This window comes from Cynocephalus volans, chromosome X (assembly GCF_027409185.1).
Source record: "Cynocephalus volans isolate mCynVol1 chromosome X, mCynVol1.pri, whole genome shotgun sequence".
Taxonomy (NCBI): Eukaryota; Metazoa; Chordata; class Mammalia; order Dermoptera; family Cynocephalidae; genus Cynocephalus; species Cynocephalus volans.
This window is the reverse complement of record NC_084478.1, coordinates 10,581,812-10,600,329: the sequence shown is the minus strand read 5'-3', so window position 1 is coordinate 10,600,329 and position 18,518 is coordinate 10,581,812. Positions and strand designations below refer to the sequence as shown.

Sequence of the window (18,518 nt, the reverse complement as noted above, 5' to 3'; positions counted from 1 at the left end):
ATCACCCCCCCACACGTGTGCGTGCACACACACACACACACACACACACACACACACACACACAAACACACACTTCCTTGAGAGCACAGTTGCAGTCAACTGGTGCCAAATTTGGCCATCTGACCTGGAGAATATCATGTCAGGTCTAGTAAGCCAGACACAGAAAGAAAAATGGCCATATGATCTCTCAAATATGGGACATTAAAAAATGAAATAAATGAAAAGTTGATATTAGAGAGGCAGAGAGTAGAACAGTGGTTACCAGAGACTGAGGAGAGGACGGGGAAAGGGAAACAGTGAGAGACGAAGTTCTACTTTAGGCACTATTTCTCAATCCCTGAATTTCTGTGGTTTTTCAGAAGAAGGGCACAGTCCAAAACTCTGGTGTTTCATCAGGTGAGGTCAGTACCCAACAACCACCACAAATCAGGCTCTCTGGTTTCTAAGCCTGGGTCCAAAACCCATTCCTTGTGTGGAATATTCACAGAACTGCTGAATCCCCCTGGGGCAGAGGGAGGGGTTCAGTGCCCAGAACGAAGCCACTGTAACATGTTTTACCCTCTGAAAGCTTTGTAGCCAACCCCAAGCCACAGGGTCCACCCAAGCAAATTCAGTTCTGGCTGAGAGGTGTGGTCATCCACGCATTTCACTGACATTTGCCCTCACTGCCATCAGGCGCCCTGGCACCTCTTTGTGGGAGGAGGCCCCCAGGTGGTAGGAACTCACTCTAAGGATGCTCTCTGAGAGCCTGGGGGCCAGACGGCCTGGGGATGTGAGCACAGCCCTGGGGCAGCACACAGTGGCTGCCTGACAGCCCCAGTGCCCCATCAGACAGCCCTCGGAGTGGCTGTGGTGGACGCACTCCACGGCAGAGTCTCTGGCTGGCTTTGGTGGGCCGAGCCTCATGCTGTGAGCTGTGCTGCAGAGAGGCCCTGCAGGGCATGCAGCCCACAGCAGCCTCTGGCCCACAGCCTGCAAAGAAATGAATCCTGCCAATAAATGGGGAAGCTTGAGAGCGGAGCCTTCCCTGTGATGATACTGATGTCTTTTGCTTTTAGTAGGAAATACAATATTAATCTATTATCATTATTATATTCATCTGTTAGGATGTTATTTCAAATCGGAATGGATTTACTGACTTTTGATTGAACAAATTTCTGTCATTCATGATTTTTTTTTTAATCTGCAAAGAAACAATATTTATTGCTTACAGTTTTAGAGGCTGGCAAGTCCAAAGTCCAATGAACGCATCTGGTGAGGGCCTTGTTGGTAGGTGGTGACTCTCCAGAGAGACTCAGGGTATCACATGGCAAGAATAGCAGAAGCAAGAGAGAGACTAACTTTCTCACTTGCTGTTCTTATAAAACCATCAGAACAGCACCCATGACCATTAAACATCAGTGAATTAATCCATTCACTAGGGCATGGTCCTCACAATCCAATCTCCTCTTCAAGTCCCCACCTTTCAATTACTATAATAGGATTTCCCACCCTTCTGACACTGTCACAATGGGGATTAAGTTTCAATGAGTTTTGGGAGGACATTGAATCCACGGCATGACCCCCAAAACTCATGTTCTTTTCACATACATTCCTTTCATTTCCAAAGTCTTAACTTGTTTCAACTCAAAAGTCCAAAGTCCGCAGTTCCAACTGTGAAACCAAAACTTATCTACTTCCAAGATACAATGATGGGACAAGCATAGAGTAGATATTCCCATGTAAAAATGGAGAAATGGGCCAAAAGAAAGGGGTAACAGGTCCTAAGCATGTCCAAAACCCAGCAGTGCAGGCATTAAATCTCAAAGTTGATGAATCATGTACCTTGACTCCATGTCTGGAGTCCTCTGCATGCTGGTATGGGGGTTAGGCCCCCAAGTCCTCAGGCAGCCCCATTCTGATGGCTTTCCTGGTCTCTGGCCATGCTTCAATTCTCCCAGGCTGGTGTTCTGCTCTGGTAGCTCTACAGTTCTGGGGTCTCCACAGTGGTCCCACTCTCATGGCTTCATTAGGCATGGCCCTGATGGGAGTTCTCTGCTGCAACTCCAACCCCACATCCGCTTGGCATTGCTTTAGTGAAGGCTCTATGTGGAAGACTCTGACCCTGTGACAGATCTCTTCCTGGGTCCCCAGGCTTTCCCACACATCCTTTGAAATCAGGGATGTATGAATCGGCATAGCTCTGGCATTCTGGGAGCCTGCAAATTTAACACCACATGCACTCCACCAAGGCATCTGGTTTGTATCTTCTGAAGCTGCAGGTCCAGCCATACCTAGGGCCAATTCAGCCTTGGCTGGAACAGCTGAAGCAGTAAGGGTGTGGGGAGCAGCATCCTAAGGTGGCCCTGGGCAGTGAGCTCACGGATAGTGCCTTGGATCTGTTCCCTGAAACGGTTCTCTTTCACTAGGCTTCTGGGCCTGTGATGGAACCGGCAGCCTCAGAGTTCTCTGAAATGCCTTCAAGGTCTTTTTTTCCTATTCTCTTGATAATCCCTTTCTTCTGTCCTAATCTCCTTAGCAGAATTTCACTGGGCTACCCACTTGGTTTTCTCTCTTAAACAGACTTTCTCACTCTTTATGTGGCCAGGATGAGAGTTTTCCAATTTTTACCCTCTGCTTCCCTTTTAAATATAAATTCTGCATTTACTTCATGCCTTTTCTGCCATAATTCAGTGTAGGCTGCTGCAAGTATCCATGGAGCTGCCTGAATAACTTTGTTGCTTAGAAATTTCTTCTGCCAAATACCCTGGTTTTTAGCTTTGAAGTTCCACATTCCATAAAGCCCTTGTGCATGAACAGAATGTAGCCCAAGTTCCTTGCCAGTTCATAACAAGGGTGATCACTGCCCCAGTTTCCAATAAATTCCTTCTCATCTACATCTAATATCTCCTCAGTAGGGCCTTTACTGTCCATATTTCTCACAGCATTAAGGTCACCACCATTTAACTAGTCTTTGAAATGAGTCTTTTAAAAACCTTTCACATTTGGGACTGCCGTATAATTTCATTAGTGCATTTCATCCAGATTAGCCAATAAACATCTCTCTTCATAGTGTACATTGTTAGATTACTTCATTGTTTGTTTGTTTGTTTGTTTGTTTGTTTAAAGATGACCAGTAAGGGGATCTTAACCCTTGACTTGGTGTTGTCAGCATCACGCTCTCCCGAATGAGCCATGGGGCTGGCCCTTAATTCATTGTTAAGTAGGGTTTCCAGATACACATGGTTCATCAACAGCATACTAAAGTGGAAATGTGTTCCTGGGACAAACAAGCAAGGCAGTAGTATGGAGGAGCCGAGCCATCTTGGTAACAGCAGGAACAGCCAATTGCCGGACACATACATCATGACAGCACTTTGTGTGTCCTTTTTATTCAATCCTTGTAAGGTAGGTGCTCTTATGAGTCTCATTCTCAGAGAGTTTAAGAGTTTCTTACATACCTACAGCTATGAAGGAACAGACGAAGACCCAGATTTTCTGACCCCTTTTCTGTTGCTTATAACAGACTACCTGAAAATAGATAATTTAGAAATAAATGAAATTCATTTCTTAAAATTTTGGAGGCTGGGAAGTCTATGGTCCAGGGTTGTATCTGGTCAGGACCTTCTTTTCGGTGGGAACCTTCTACAGAGTCCTGTGGCAATGCAGGGTATCACATGGTGAGAGAATCCATCATTCATGATCTCAAAAGCACAAATAAAACTTTTTGTAAGTTGAATTTGGCTGTCAATCAGGTGCGCATAATTTTTCTACAATTCTATGCAGAGTTAATTTTGTGTGTACATTCAAACAAAAGTGTGTTTGTGTGTATACTTTCAAAGCCACTCCAAAGAGAGCAGATGTATGTAAAAGATTTTGCCTTTAATGGGCCTCAAGTGTTTGTCAACTGAACTCAAATACATAGTTGAGCATCAGATCTCAAAATTATTACATACCTGTTTGGATGTTGGAAATTTTCATGAAAAACAAAAACTTTTTCTGCATTTGAGCTGAAAAGTCCAAATGTCAGCATGTAGAATAAGGTGAACTGAACCGAAACTCTGACATTGCTTTTTACAAAAAATGACAAGAAATGTCCTTAGGCATGCACATGTGGGCACAATTGTTCCTTACCGTGAAGGAATGTAGAATCATTTACCCTTTCATGTACATCTGAAAGAGCACAAAATGTGAGTTTACATGTAAAACACCGTACTTGACATTAATTGAACTAAACATTGAACTATCTTTAGTTTCTGCTTGTCCATTTATTTGTAACTCTCTTCTCTCAGTCATTAACCATTTAAAGTAACAGCATTAGCCACACATATCACAATCAGCTTTTAATGTGTTTTTTGTTCCTTTTCTTTCTGCATGGTGTTTATTCTTTTGAGCTATATTCATACTATTACATTGGGCACATTTACCTCATCAGATTGTTATCAATTGTTCTTTCTCTACAGGATGGATGGATGTGTTTCAGCAAAGTGAGTTGTGAACTAAGATCAGATCGCTGCAAGGCAAATCCTGTTTGCATTCCATTTGAGCTTTATTCTCACGGTGGACAGCTGGCTAGTTGACTGTCGTGAAGAAAGCATTTTAAGTGGTATATGATGAGGTGGGATTGTTAGTGATCGGATAGGTCACTTTGAGGACAGTGAATGAACTGCTCACCTGGGCGTAAAGAGCTTGTTCCAGGAGTCTATCACAGTGCTTTTCCTACTGTATCTAGAAAGTTATACTTCAGGTTTCAACCTGAGGATATCGTCAGGACATTCTCTGTTCCTCAACACAAAATCACTTTTGTTTGTTTCTCCCAGTCCTTATCCGTGGTCTTCCTCTTCTACTAGTTCCCTTTTCCCAGCCATCATCCTGACTTGTGTCCTGGCTTAGTCCCAAGCATTTCTCACTCACTGGGGTCTTCAGAATCTAGAAGGAAGGATGGTGGTCATCATCCCTAGACTGATGCTTCCATCCTGGACTCATCCTTTGCATTTAGAATGCTCCTTGACTTGGTTAGGTGCTAATCAATTTTGCTGCATCTGTATTGAACTAAGCCCTCCCCAAAATTCAAATATGGGCTGAGAGTTCCCTTTGTTTTTCAAGGTGAGACACAAGCTCTGGGTCTTGCTCCTCAAAGTAGGAGCCCCAGGCCAGCAGCATCTAAATCTCTGGGGAGTTTGTTAGAAATGCAGACCATGGGCCCTGCCTGAGACATACTGAATTGGGGTCTGCCTTTTAACAAGATCCACAAGTGAGTGCACGTGAAAGTTTGGCAAGTACTGTCTCAGGCCTGATGTCAATTCAATGTCTTCTTACTTTTAAAAAGTACAATTTAATTTTAAACTATGTTCAATCCCTATCTCTTTCCACCTCCTCCACTTTTCTTATACTGTATCTGTGACTAGTTAGTTAATTTGGTGCTGGCAATGTCTCTGTTCTTTATGTGTTCTTTATTAATGTCTGGTAACAGTCCCTTATTTATTGGACACAGACTGTCTCTTTATCTTTGCTCAATTAGCTTGCAGATGGTACTCAATGCACCCCTATTGAACTGAACTGAATTGAAAGGCAGAGATGCTGCCGGTCACCAGATCGACCCGAGGGAGGGCTGTGGCTGGATCAGCTGAAATCTTTCATCAGGAAGGCAAATGTCTGAGCCCGGGTTCCTTAGAAGACAGGGCTGAAGGCACATTGTGCACCAAAGCTTTATTGGGATCAGACCCCAGGACTATAGGAGTGAGGGAAAAAGGGAAGTGAGGTGGGGAGGAAAGACAGCAAATTAAGAGCTGTGCAGTTATGAACTGGCAAAAGATTCCCAAGAACCCCAGCTGGTTGCTCAGGGCTGAATGAAATCCCTCCCCGGAGACGTCTATAGGAAGGAAGGATGAGCAACGTATCTGTCAGCGACTCTCTACTTCCCCCTCTTAATGTCCTTAGTTTGCCTGCCCACTAGGTGTTAACCCCCTGCCCTTCTTTGGAGCAGCTGCTGGATTAAGCCAGAGCCTCTGTTAGTAGGCTTACAGGAACTGCAACCTATGGCCCTTTGCCTTTTTTGTGAGTAAAGTTTTATTGAAGCATAGATATAGCCATTCACTTCTGTATTACCTACATCAGTTTAAGTATCAGTAAAATCCACCTGAAAGGCTCATTTTGAGTATTAAATAAGATGATGATAGTAAAATTTGAAGCATGGTGCTTACACATACTGCATAAATTATTTTGTTATTTCAATCTTATTTGTTATTTACATCCACATTATTGTGAATAACAGTCTCCTCGCTTAGGCCTTTCCTACCATCCATCTACCTCCAGCTACCTCCTCCACTGGACTCTGGAATTCCTGAGATTCTTACCATGAACTCAGTCCTTGTGGTTGAGACATGTGGATGTCAAGGGGACTCACTGTGAGAAATAAGTTGCCTGGGAGAGAAACCCACTGAGCCTCTCCCAGCAGTTATTACATCTGACCCAGTGGGAATGGCAGGCAAATGTGGATTGTGGGGAGAAGAGACAGCCAACGCCATGGGCATTTCCAGGGGACAGATGCCCAGGGTAGCCCAGACTGAAAAGGGAGAGTGAATCCAGGTGGAAGGGAGAGAAAAAGGAGGCAGAGTAAACAGAAAAATGAACATATGTTCATGTACTCGAAGTCCTGATTTTTACTGCAAAATATCTCAAAGTTCATGTTCAGCAATGCCATCTTTGTATTTCTGACATCTGCAGTACTTCCAGATGTTTCTGCCTCCCACTTAGTGTGTGAGCACACGAGTGTGTATTTGCTTTGCCTCATTTACTGTTTCTCATATTTGTACTTGCACTGTTTCATGAAAAAGTTTCTGTTATCTCAGTTTTATTCCTCATACTAATTTCAAGTTCTTTCTTACTTTGATGACAGTTTAAAAATAGTCTTATATCCATGATTGTGCACGTCGTCTGTGAGGCCCATGTTTTGCATAGTCGTCTGCGCGGTTCAGGCCTAAGAATCTGCATTCGCAACAATTTCCTCCCTAAGGAAATATTGACCACTGACCCCCGTGGGAGGCTGGACCTTGAATGCCATCGGAGTCAGCCAGAGCCCCTGGGCCAGTGCCCCCAAGTTTGCATGTGGGAAGCAGACAGGGGAGGTGTGTACGGCAGGGACATAACACAGACACTGAAATTCAGATGCCCTTGCATGGACTGGCCACACAAACCCTTAGCACTGGGGCAGATATACAGATGCTCCTATTTTGTTTTTATCTTTGAAAGCACATTCCGTACACTAACCTTCAGAAGCAACCTCTGCTTATCCAGAGAGAAGGAAAACGGAGATCCACTGTCCAAATTAGATATTTTCAATATCAACATTTGGGGTTCCTACTGTTTGGTGCTTTCTACTGTTTTTACAACCATGTGTGTAATATAGAGGAGCTGTTAAGGTTTTCGACCATGCGGGTCTGTTCCGACGCCCACCAGGGTAGCTGCAGCATGGGTAGGCTGCGTGTGCAGACGTGCCATGTCTTGATTCTTTTGAAGTGCTGGTGTTTGCGGCCCATTGTTCCATGAGGCTCCGCTTCCCGTCTGGCAGTGGAGCCTCCTGGCTGCCGTCCGTGGGGTCCCAGCAGACAGGAAGCCCCGGGTTGTGGTCCCCGGAGGAAGAAAGCACAGGAGCAGAGCTCAAACGTTGCCTTCTAGCATCTCAGAGCTGGGGTGGACATTTAGAGGAGCTGCTGGGGTGGGAGGGTAAGTAAGTGTTTGCGTCTGTGTCCAGTAAGACAAGAGCCCACGAAAACAATGGGGCCTCCTGAGCTTTGGCAGATGGAAAAAAATTCCAGAGAAGGGCCCGTCTTACCGGGAGAGAGGAGGAAAACTGTCTCTTGCGGTGGCAAAGGAACCTGTTAGGTTTATTGATGATGACAAATACGACAGAGGTGGGGAGTTTTGTTTGAAACAAAAGCCACAATCTAGAGGGGTCTTTTCTATTTTTAACCTTGAAGATCTTTTTCAATCTCACGCACTATGCTTATTGTTATCATGAGCACTGATATTATTTGAAATTATGTGTATTGACTAAGCCAAGATTTGCAATGTGTGAGAAATATATCGAAAAATTGTGAGGAAAAATTTGAATACACTTGAATAAGTTTTTTTTTTTAAACAGTATTGATTTTGAAAGTTAATTCAGTGTCAAAAACAACCCTATATTGTTGCAGCTGAGTAGAAATGGAGCAAACCTGAAAGTTGAGGTGCAGAGTGTGTGTGTGTGTGTGTGTGTGTGTGTGTGTGTGTGTGTGTGTGTGTGTGTGTGTGTGTGTGTGTCTAGTTATGCTAAGTACTGTCCCCTTTCCTTAGGATTTCTCTTAAAGTCCATTCGTTAACTTTAAACGGAAACCCTACCTCTGTGGGGTTGTTTCCGTGGGGCAGAGGGACAATAAAAAAGCACGATTTTAACAACAGTCCCAACTTAGGAGAGATGCAGTCACAGCCAGCCACAGTTTATGAAAATGTTCTGAAAAGCATCATGAGGCCTGTTTTTCTAGCAAAGCCAGTTAAGACCAGATAGCAGGGTTGGGGCTGTGGACTGTGGAGAACTAAACCTCCGGGGAGGCTTGGACAATGGGAAGAAAGCTGACCTCCCCGACCTCTCCTCTCGCGCTTCTTCTTGCCACACCCCCCCCCCTCCTCCCGACCAAGCATCACCCTCGTGAGGCCTTGTGGCATTAGCAGAGGAAGCACAGCCCCCACCGAGCCTGGCGCCCTTTCTGCAAGCGCGGGGGGTTGGGGTGGGCGAGAGGCCCAGGGCACATGATGCCGCCCCCGCCAGCCTGCCCAGCACCTGACGCAGGGCGGCCAGAGGGGTCTTGGCAGACCCGAGCTGCGTCCCCCAGCACGGCCCATGGCCTCCCCGCGCCTGGGGACCTTCTGCTGCCCCACGCGGGACGCGGCCACGCAGCTGGTGCTGAACTTCCAGCCACGGGCCTTCCACGCTCTGTGCCTCGGCAGCCGAGGGCGCGCTCCGCCTGGCGCTCGGCCTCCTGCAGCTGCTAACCGGCCGCCGGCCTGCGGGCCCTGCGGCCCCCTCGACCGCCCCGCCCGCCCCTGTGCGCACGCTGCGCGCCGCCGTTGCCTGCGATTTGCTCGGCTGCTTGGGTAAGGGCCGCGACCCGCGGGTGGGGCGACCTGGGCCAGCGTTGGGGGGGGGGGGGCACCTGCTCCGTGCGGGGTGAAGGCTCGCGTCTCGCGGTGGGGACCTGTTCCCTGCTGGGTGAGGGCTCCAGACCTCATCAGTGTCCGGCTGAAGGCGCGCGGCCCGCGGGAGGGACCTGCTCTCTGCGTGGTGAGAGCGCGTGGGGTCCATAGGCTGTCCTAATCCGTGCGGGGTGAGGGCGCGTGGCCGGCGGCGGGGTCCCTGCTTCTGTGGGTGAAGGCGCGCGACAGAGGGGGCTCCTGCTCCGTGTGGTGTGAGGGCGCACATCCAGCGGCAGGGGGAACTGCTCCTGCAGCTGAGGGGGCGCTGCCCGCCGGGGACACCTGCTCCTGCGGTGAGGGCGGCGGCCTACATGGGGACCTGCTCCGTGCGGTGGGAGGGCGCACGGCCCGCGCCGTTCCTTCTTTCTGCCGGATGAGGGCGCTGAGGGCGCGGGGCCCAAGGTTGGGGGACCTGCTCCTACGGGGTGAGGGCTAAGATTTTATTGCTGTCCGGGTGAGGGCGCTCTGTCCGCGTGGCGACCCGCTCCAACCGGGATGAAGGTACACCGCTCGCGGGTGGGACCTGTTCCGTGCGGTATAAAGGTGCGTGGCCCGCGCAGGGGGACCAGCTCCTGCTGGGTGAGAGCGCGGTCCGCGAGGGGGAGGACTTGCTCCTGTGGGGTGAGGGCGTGTGGCCCGCGGGAGGACCCGCTCCGTGCCGGGTGACAGCACCAAAATTATCGTGTCCGGATGAAGCGCGCGTCCCGCGGTAGGGACGATATTATCTATGATGTCCCTCTCTGATACCTTCTCTATGATGCTATTACCCATAATGTCCCATCAGGTCACCCCTCTCTATGATATGACCTAAGATGTCCCTGTATGAAACCCTTCTGTGTGATCCTACTGTCTATGATGTCCGTCTATGACACCCCTCTCTATGATGCTATTATCTATAATGCCCCTCTATGATTCCTCTCTCTCTGTTATCTATGATGCCCCTCTATGATACCCCACTCCATGATGCTGTTATCTACGATTTCCCTGATTCCCCTTTTCATGACATTATGCATGATGTCCCTCTATACCACCCCTCTCTATGGTATTATCAATAATGTCCCTTTCTGATACCCCCTGTATGATATCTATGATGTCCCTCTATGATACCCCACTCTATGATATCACCTAAGAAGTCCCTCTATGAAACCCTTCCCTATGACGCCATTATCTATGATATCCCCTCTACGATACCCGTATGTATATTATCTATGATATCCCCACTATGACACCCCTCTCTATGATAGTAGCTAAGACGTCACTCTACGAAACTCTTCTCTATGACCCTACTGTCTATGATGTCCCTCTATGATTCGTCCCTCTAGATTATCTATAATGCCCTCTATGATTCCTCTTTCTATGATATTGGCTATAATGCCCCTCTATGATTCAGCTCTCTGATGTTATCTATAATGCCTCTCTATGATTTGGCTCTCTATGATACTATTTGTAATGCCCCGCTATGATATTATCTAGTAATGCTCCCCTATGATTCCTCTATATTATCTATAATGCCTCTCTGAGATTCGTCTCTCTATGATGCTATCTATAATGCCTGGCTATGATTCGGCTCTTTATGATGTTACTTATAATTCCCCTCTATGATTCGGCTCTCTATGATACTATATTTAATGCCCCTCTATGATTCGGCTCTCTATGATACTATCTATAATGCCCCTCTATGATTCGGCTCTCTATGATACTATCTATAATGACCGGTTATGATTCGGCTATGATGTTACCTATAATACCCCTCTATGATTCGGCTCTCTATGATAATATGTGTAAGGCCCATCTATGATTCGGCTCTCTATGATAATATGCTTAAGGCCCATCTATGATTTGGCTCTCTATGATACTATCTATAATGCCTGGCTATGATTCGGCTCTGTATGATTCGCCTCTCTATGATACTTTCTATAATGCCCCTCTATGATTCGGCTCTCTATGATACTATCTATAATGCCTGACTATGTTTCGGCTCTGTATGATTCGGCTCTCTATGATACTTTCTATAATGCCCCTCTATGATTCGGCTCTCAGATATTATGTATAATGCCTCTCTATTTTTCCACTCTCTATGATATTATGTGTAAGGCCGGTCTGTGATTCGGCTCTCTTTGATAGCATCTATAACGCCCCTCTATGATTCGGCTCTTTATGATACTATCTGTAATGCCCCTCTATGATTCCGCTCTCTATGATACTACCTCTAATGCCCCTCTATGATTCGGCTTCCCTATATTATCTATAATGCCCCTCTATGATTCAGCTCTCTACGATATTGTGTGTAAGGGTTGTCTATGATTCGGCTCTCTATGAATATATCTATAGTGCCCGGCTATGATTCAGCTTGCTTATATTATCTATAATGCCAGTCTATAACTCGGCTCTCTCTATATTATCTATAATGCTCCTCTATGATTCCCTCTCTATGAGTTTATCTATAATGCCCGGCTATGATTGGCTCGCTGATGTTATCTATAATGCCTGTCTATGATTCTGCTCTCTATGATATCATGTGTAAGGACCATCTATGATTCCGCCGTAGGGGAACATACTCCATCCGGGTGGAGGTTGCGTGGCCTGTGGGGGTCCAGCTCCCTGTGGGGTGAGGGGGTGCGGTCCGACGGGGGGATATGCTCTTGGGGATTGAGAGCGTGCTGGCAATCGGCTCCTGCTGGGTAATGGCACGCGGCCAGCTGTGGGCACCTGCTCCATGGAGGGGGAGGGCTCTCGTCTTGGGGAGCAGGGGATCCGCTCCGTGCGCTGGGAGGGCACGTGGCCTGCGGTGGGTACCGGCTCCGTACAGCGTGAGGACTCCAGAGTTTGTCGGTGTCCGGTTGATGGGGTGGGTACTTGCTCCGCATCGCTGAGAGGGTGCAGCCCACGTGACAAGGACCTGCTCCTAAGGGATGCGCGATACTGATTTTACCGGTGTCCCGGTGAGGTCCCGCGGTCCTCTGGGGGCGACATGCTCTTGAGGGGTGAGGGCACGCGGCCGGGGGTGGGGTGGGGAGGTGGCGATCTGTTCCTGCTGGTAGCGGCGGGTGGCCTGCTGTGGGCAACTACTCCTTGAAGGGTGCGGGCTTGCATCTCACGTGGCGGGGCATCTGCTCTGTGGGGTGGGAGGTCGCGTGGCTCGCGGGCGTTATTGCTCTGTGCGGGAACAGGGCTCTGGTCCCAATGCGGGGGACGTGGTCCTACGGGGAAGGGCTACAGACTTTAGTAGTGTCCCGTTGAGGGCACGGCAGCCCATGGGTTTGGGACACCTCCTCCTGCAGAGTGAGTTGGCAGTCCGATCTGGGCGAGCTTCTTCCTGCGTGGTTAGGGCGCACAGCCAGCGGTGGGACCTCCTCGGTGCGGGCTGAGGATACGGGGCCACGGGGGGTGGGGGGAACTGCACCGTGTGTGGCGAGGACTCACGTCCGTTTGAGGCACCTGCTCCGTGTGGCTTGAGGGCTCCAGACCTTATCGGTGACCAGTTTAGGGTGCTGGAACCGGTTTGGGTACTTACTCCTGCGATGTGAGGGCACGCAATCCGAGGCGTGGGGGGAACCTGCTCATGTGCGGTGAGAGTCCATGGCCCGCCAAGGCACCTGCTCCGTGCAGCTTTTGGGTTCCAAACTTTATTGGTGCCCAGGCGAGTGCGCGAGACCCGCGGTGGAGACCTCCTCTGTGCTGGGAGTGGGTGCAGGACCAGCAGGGAGGCTTGCTCCGTGCAGGGTGAGGGTGCACGTCCCGTCGGGGCACTTGATCCGTGCAGCTTTAGGGCTCCAGACTTCCCCGGTGTCCGAGTGAGACAGTGAGGACCTTCTCAGTTAGGGGTGACGGAGAGGGGACCACGGGAGTTCCTGTTCTGTGATGGTGAGGGCTCAAGACCTATCGGTATCCAGATGAGGCTAGTGGCCCTCGACGGGACCTACATGCTCCGTGCGGGTTGAGGAATCCAGACCTTAACGGTATCTGGGTCAGGGCGCCAGGCCCGTGGGGTACGTGCTCCATACGAAGTGAGGGCATGCGGCAACCGGGGTCCTGCTCCCTGTTGGGTGAGGTCACACGGTCCGTTGGGGATTTGTTCGTGTGAGTTGAGGGCCTGTGGACCGCGGGGTACTTCCTGGGTTCAGGGTGAGGGTGTGCGTCACGCCGGGGTACATGCTCCATGCGGATCGAGGTCTCTAGGTCTTGTAGGTGTCCGGGTGACAGTGCGCGTCCGGCGGGGGGTATCTTCACGAGCTTGGTGAGGTCACGTGACCCTCGGGGGGTCATGCTCCCTGCATGCGTCGTGAGGGCGCCCAGCTTTCGGGAGACCTGCTTAGTGCTTTGGAGTACTACAGACTTTATCGGTGTCTCCTTGAGGCATGCGTCCCGCCGTAGGGACCTGCTCAGTGTGGAGGGAGGTCCCGCGTCCCGCAGTTGGGGATCATGCTCCATTTGGATGCAGGGCGCGTGACCCGCGGGCATCATGCTCCTTCTGGGGTGAGGCCCCACGGTCCCCTGGTGGTGAAAAACTCTTGAGTGGTGAGGGCGCACGGCCCGCAGGGGTCCTGCTCCCTGAGGGGTGAGGTCCTGTGGTCACCTCGGGGCAACCAGCTCTTGAGGGGTGAAGGGGCGCAACCCGCGGGAGTCCTACATCCTGTGGGCTGAGGTCCCGCAGACAGCTGGACGTGACATGTTCTTCAGGTGTGAGGGCGCACATCCCGCTGGGGTCCTGCTCCCTGTGGGGTGAGGTCCCACGGTGTGTTGGAAACGACATGTTCTTGAAGGGTGAAGGCGCTCGGCCCGTGGGGACGGACCTGGTCCTTGAAGTGTGTGGGCTCCAAATCTTATACATGTCCTGGTGAGGGCGCGCGGCCCACGGTGCGGAGCTGCGCCCTTCGGAGTGAGGTCTCAAGGCCTTACAAGTGTCCAGGTGAGGCGTGCATCCCACGCTAGGGACCCGCTCACTGCAGAGGGAGGGCGCACTTCCGGTTGTAGGCGAGCATACTCCATTCAGTGAGATGGCATACGCCCGCGGGAGTCTCATTCCCTTTGATGTGAGATCATGTGACACTCGCGGGAACATCTGCCAAGCTTACAGGGATGAGGGCTCAGGGCCCTTGGGGTGACGTTCTCAGCGCGCCATAAGGGGAAAATGCCAGCGCGGGGAATGGCGCCATCTGGGGTGAGGGCATTCCGCTGTATTCTGGGACCTGCTCCGTGAGGGCTAAAGGCGCAGGACACGCGTTTGCGACCTGCTCCGCCGCGGTGAGGACATGCGGTCGGAGGCACAGCAGGGGACTTGTTCCTTGAGTTGAGGGCCCGTGGACCGCGGGGTACTTCCTGGGTTCAGGGTGCGGGTGTGCGTCAGGCCGGGGTACATGCTCCCTGCGGATCGAGGTCTCTAGTTCTTGTAGGTGTCCGGGTGACAGTGCGCGTCCGGCGGGGGGTATCTGCTCAAGCGTAGTGAGGTCACGTGACCCTCGCGGGGTCATGCTCCCTGCGTGCGTCGTGAGGGCCCCCGGTTTTTTCGAGACCTGCTTAGTGCTTTGGACTACTACAGACTTTATCGGTGTCTCCTTGAGTCATGCATCCCACCATAGGGACCCGCTCAGTGTGGAGGGAGGTCGCGTGTCCCTCTGTGGGGTGTCATGCACCATTCGGCTGCAGGGCGCGCGGCACGCAGGGGTCCTGCTCCCTGTAGGGTGAGGTCCCGCTGGTCTGCTGGGGAAGACATGTTCTTGAAGGGTGAAGGCGCTTGGCCCGCAGGACGGACCTGGTCCTTGAAGTGTGTGGGCTCCAAATCTTATACTTGTCCTGGTGAGGGTGCGCGGCCCACGGTGCGGAGCTGCGCCTTTCGGAGTGAGGTCTCTAGGCCTTATGGGTGTCCAGGCGAGGTGTGCATCCCATGGTAGGGACCCGCTCAGTGCAGAGGGAGGGCGTGCTTCCCGCGGTAGACGAGCATACTCCATTTGGAGGGAGGGCATATGGCCCGCGGGATTCTCGTTCCCTGTGAAGTGAGATGATGCGACACTGGCAGGAACGTGGGCCCAGCGTAAGGTCTGAGGGCTCACGGCCAGTGGGTGACCTTCTCAGTGCGGGATAAGGGCACATGGCCAGCGCGGGGAACTTCGGCGTCTGTGGTGAAGGCATTCCCCTGGATTCTGGGACCTGCTCCGTGAGTGGTAATGGCGCGCGACCCACGTTGGCGACCTGATCCTGCGCGGTGAGTGCATGCGGTCCGAGGCACAGTGGGGGACTTGTTCCTGTGGTGTGAGGGACCATGGCCCACGTGGGTACTTCCTGCGTGCCGGGTCAGGGCGCGCGTCTTGCCGGTGTACATGCTTCATGCGGATTGTGGTCTCTAGATCTTTCAGGTGTCGAGGTGACTGTGCGCGGCCCGCGGGGGGGATCTGCTCCTGCGTTGTGAGGTCACGTGATCCTTGCGGGGACAAGCCCCGTGCGTGCGGGTTTCGTGCGTGCGGGTTTCGTGCGTGCGGCTGGTTGGGAGACGTGCTTCGTGCTTTTGAAGACTACAGACTTTATCGGTGTCTGCTTGAAAAGCGCGTTCCACGGTAGGGACCCGCTCAGTGTAGACTGAGGTCGCACGTTCCGCGGTGTGGGATCATGCTCCATTCAGGTGCAGAGCACATGGCCCGCGGGGGTCCTGCTCCCTGTGGGGTGGGGGCCTGCGGTCCACTGTCGGGGAGCTGCTCTTGAGGGGTGCGGGCGCGCGGTCCGCGGGAGTGGGGAGGTGGTGATGTGCCCCTGCCGTGTGATGGCGCGCGGCCCGCTGTTGGTACGTGCTCCATGAAGAGCGGGGCTCACGTGTCGCTGGGCAGGGCATCAGCTTCGTGTGGTGGGAGCGCGCGCGGCCTTCGGGAGTTCCTGCTTTTTGTGGGGTGAGGGCGCGGGTGCCAAGTCAGGGTGACCTGCTCCGTGTGGGGCGAGGGCTCCAAACCTTATCCGTGTCAGGGTGAGGGCGCACGCCTCGCAGAAGTCCTTCTCGGTGCGTAGTGAGGGCGCGCACCCCGCTGGGGGCCCTGCTTTGTGTGGGGTGAATGCTCCAGACTGTACTGGGGTCCCGGTTAGGGCTCTCAGTCGTGGGTTGGGCGGGACATCTGAGCACAGATAAAGGGAGTCATCCAGGAGTGCTTTTCTAGGGAATTCTGCAAATACGATGGTCGGTAAAATTCATGTCCCAGGGACGTTGGTTTTAAAAAGTCAGTTTATGGTGTTTGTTGTTGTTTGCTTACTCGGGAAACTTCAGTGCAGTTAAGCAAAATGCAAAACATGTAATGGATCTGTACTTAACCCACCAGGTGGTGTGTGCGTGTGTGTATTCTTTTCTGTTTTACACCATATATTTTCTTGCGCGTGTTTTTAAACCTGAAACCTGAAATCCTTCCCCTGGCCCGGTTTTTCAGGTTTGGTTTTTACACCACAGGTGCGCAAGCTGCTGTCCAGGACCGAATCCGGCTTGCTGCTCATTTCCTATGGCCCATGAGCTAAGAGTGGGTGTACATCTTTAAATGTTTTTGAAAATCGAGAGAGGAATAGTATATGTTGCCATGTGACTGTCACATGACGTTTAATTGTCAGTGCTCATAAGTAAAGTTTATGGGAACGCAGCTATGCTGTGCGTTTGTGCGGTGTCTAGGGCTGCCTTTGCCCTGCAAATGCAAAGTTAAGTTCTGGTCAGACAAAGCTAGAAATATTTACTATCTGGCCCTTTACAGAACAAGTTTGCCAACATCTGCTTTAAATTATAGCATGGCACTTTTTACAGATATCTAAGCTAGATTTTGCCATTTTGTTTAACTTTTTATGTTGGAAAATTTCCAGCATATGTAAATGTAGTAAATGATATATAAACGAATACAATAAATCCCCCTTACCCTTCATTCAGCTCATCTACACCCCCTCCTCACTCTCCTCACTGGATTAATTTGAAGCAAATTCCAGAATTTTTATCATTTCATCCCTACAGATTCCAGTGTACAGCTCTAGAAGACAAAGAGTCTTAAACATATTTAACCTTAATGTCATTATCACTTTAAAATGATTAAAACCAATTCTTTAATGTCATCAATGTATGTTTAGTTGTATCATAAATGTTTTTGTTGTTTTTTGCTTTTGTTTTGTACAATAGATTTCTTTGAATCGGGGTCAAAATACTGTCCACACTGGCAATTGGGTGATAGGGGCTGACCATTTTGGAATCATGTATTTGCAGAATGTTTGTCCTTGAAGGCTGTTAGGCATTTGCTAACTTCCCTCCATACCCCACCTTGTGCAAGTTTCTGGGCACAGGGCTGTGTGTCTAGCTAGGGCCCAGCTGTTCTGTCCCCTTGCCCAGAGTGCCAAAAACGTGACTGAAGGTGCTCAAGAAACTTGACTTCAAATAAATGCTTTGCAACCTCAAGTTACTTTATCAGACTTGAGGAATAAGACAGGGAAGCAATATTTCCTTTTTATTAGGGGTAAAATCACTTGGGTGCAGGCTAATTCAATCAAAACTGCTTTTCTTCCTGATTCTGCTAAGTCGTTTTGGAAAAGCATCTTAATAGTAACTTAGTTTCTATAACTTGAATATCTGGAAGTAAAGGTGTACCCAGACATCTTTCGATGGTTAGTGAAATATTATGCGTACACCCTTTAGCCTTAGAAAGGGTGGTGGATAGTGTTGTGGGCAAATGAGGAGAAAGCAGAAGTCAGAAGAAGGCTGGTGACCTGTCCCCTTACAGAAAAATAAGAAATACGATGCCTACCTCATAGGGCTTTTATTGAGCTCAAAGGAGTGTAATGTGCCAAAAATTATATACAGAAGAAAGGCATTATTTTTGTTAGTAGTGGCTTGATAATGAGAAATAGTATGTCTTGGTGTTCCCAGTTCTCCTTTAGTAGTGTATTACATAGTGTATGTTTAAACAAAGGGTATTGTATTACCTAATGAAAAAACCATAATATGTACCGTAAGTGTGTGCGCTGTTTTAAGTAGCATTAGATATTTGAGTCTAATAGCAAGGGAAACTCACAAATAATAAATGTTAAAAGCAAATTATTGAGAGCTAATTTGTGAAAATCTTAAATTTAGTTTTTTAAAAAAGAATGAAGGATCTATATATTTAAACTTCCAAACTGTGCTTTTTGAATAATTCGTTTTTATATGAGGTATAATTAACACAGACATTAAAATTGCAGCTGAGAAGTACAGATTGCTATTCACAAAATCACTTTGCAATGCCAAGCAAACAAACAAACAAACAAAAAATTAGGGACGAGATTGTAGCCAAAGATTGTTCAATTTGAAATCAGAGTGCCTGGGATTG

The 18,518-nt window shown here is 49.8% G+C and overlaps 1 pseudogene; it reads left to right on the top strand.

Annotated features, from left to right (window-relative positions):
* The first annotated feature begins 8,803 nt into the window (after positions 1 to 8,803).
* LOC134367158 (G-protein coupled receptor 143-like) overlaps positions 8,804 to 18,518 on the top strand; it is a 31,477-nt pseudogene continuing 21,762 nt past the window's right edge.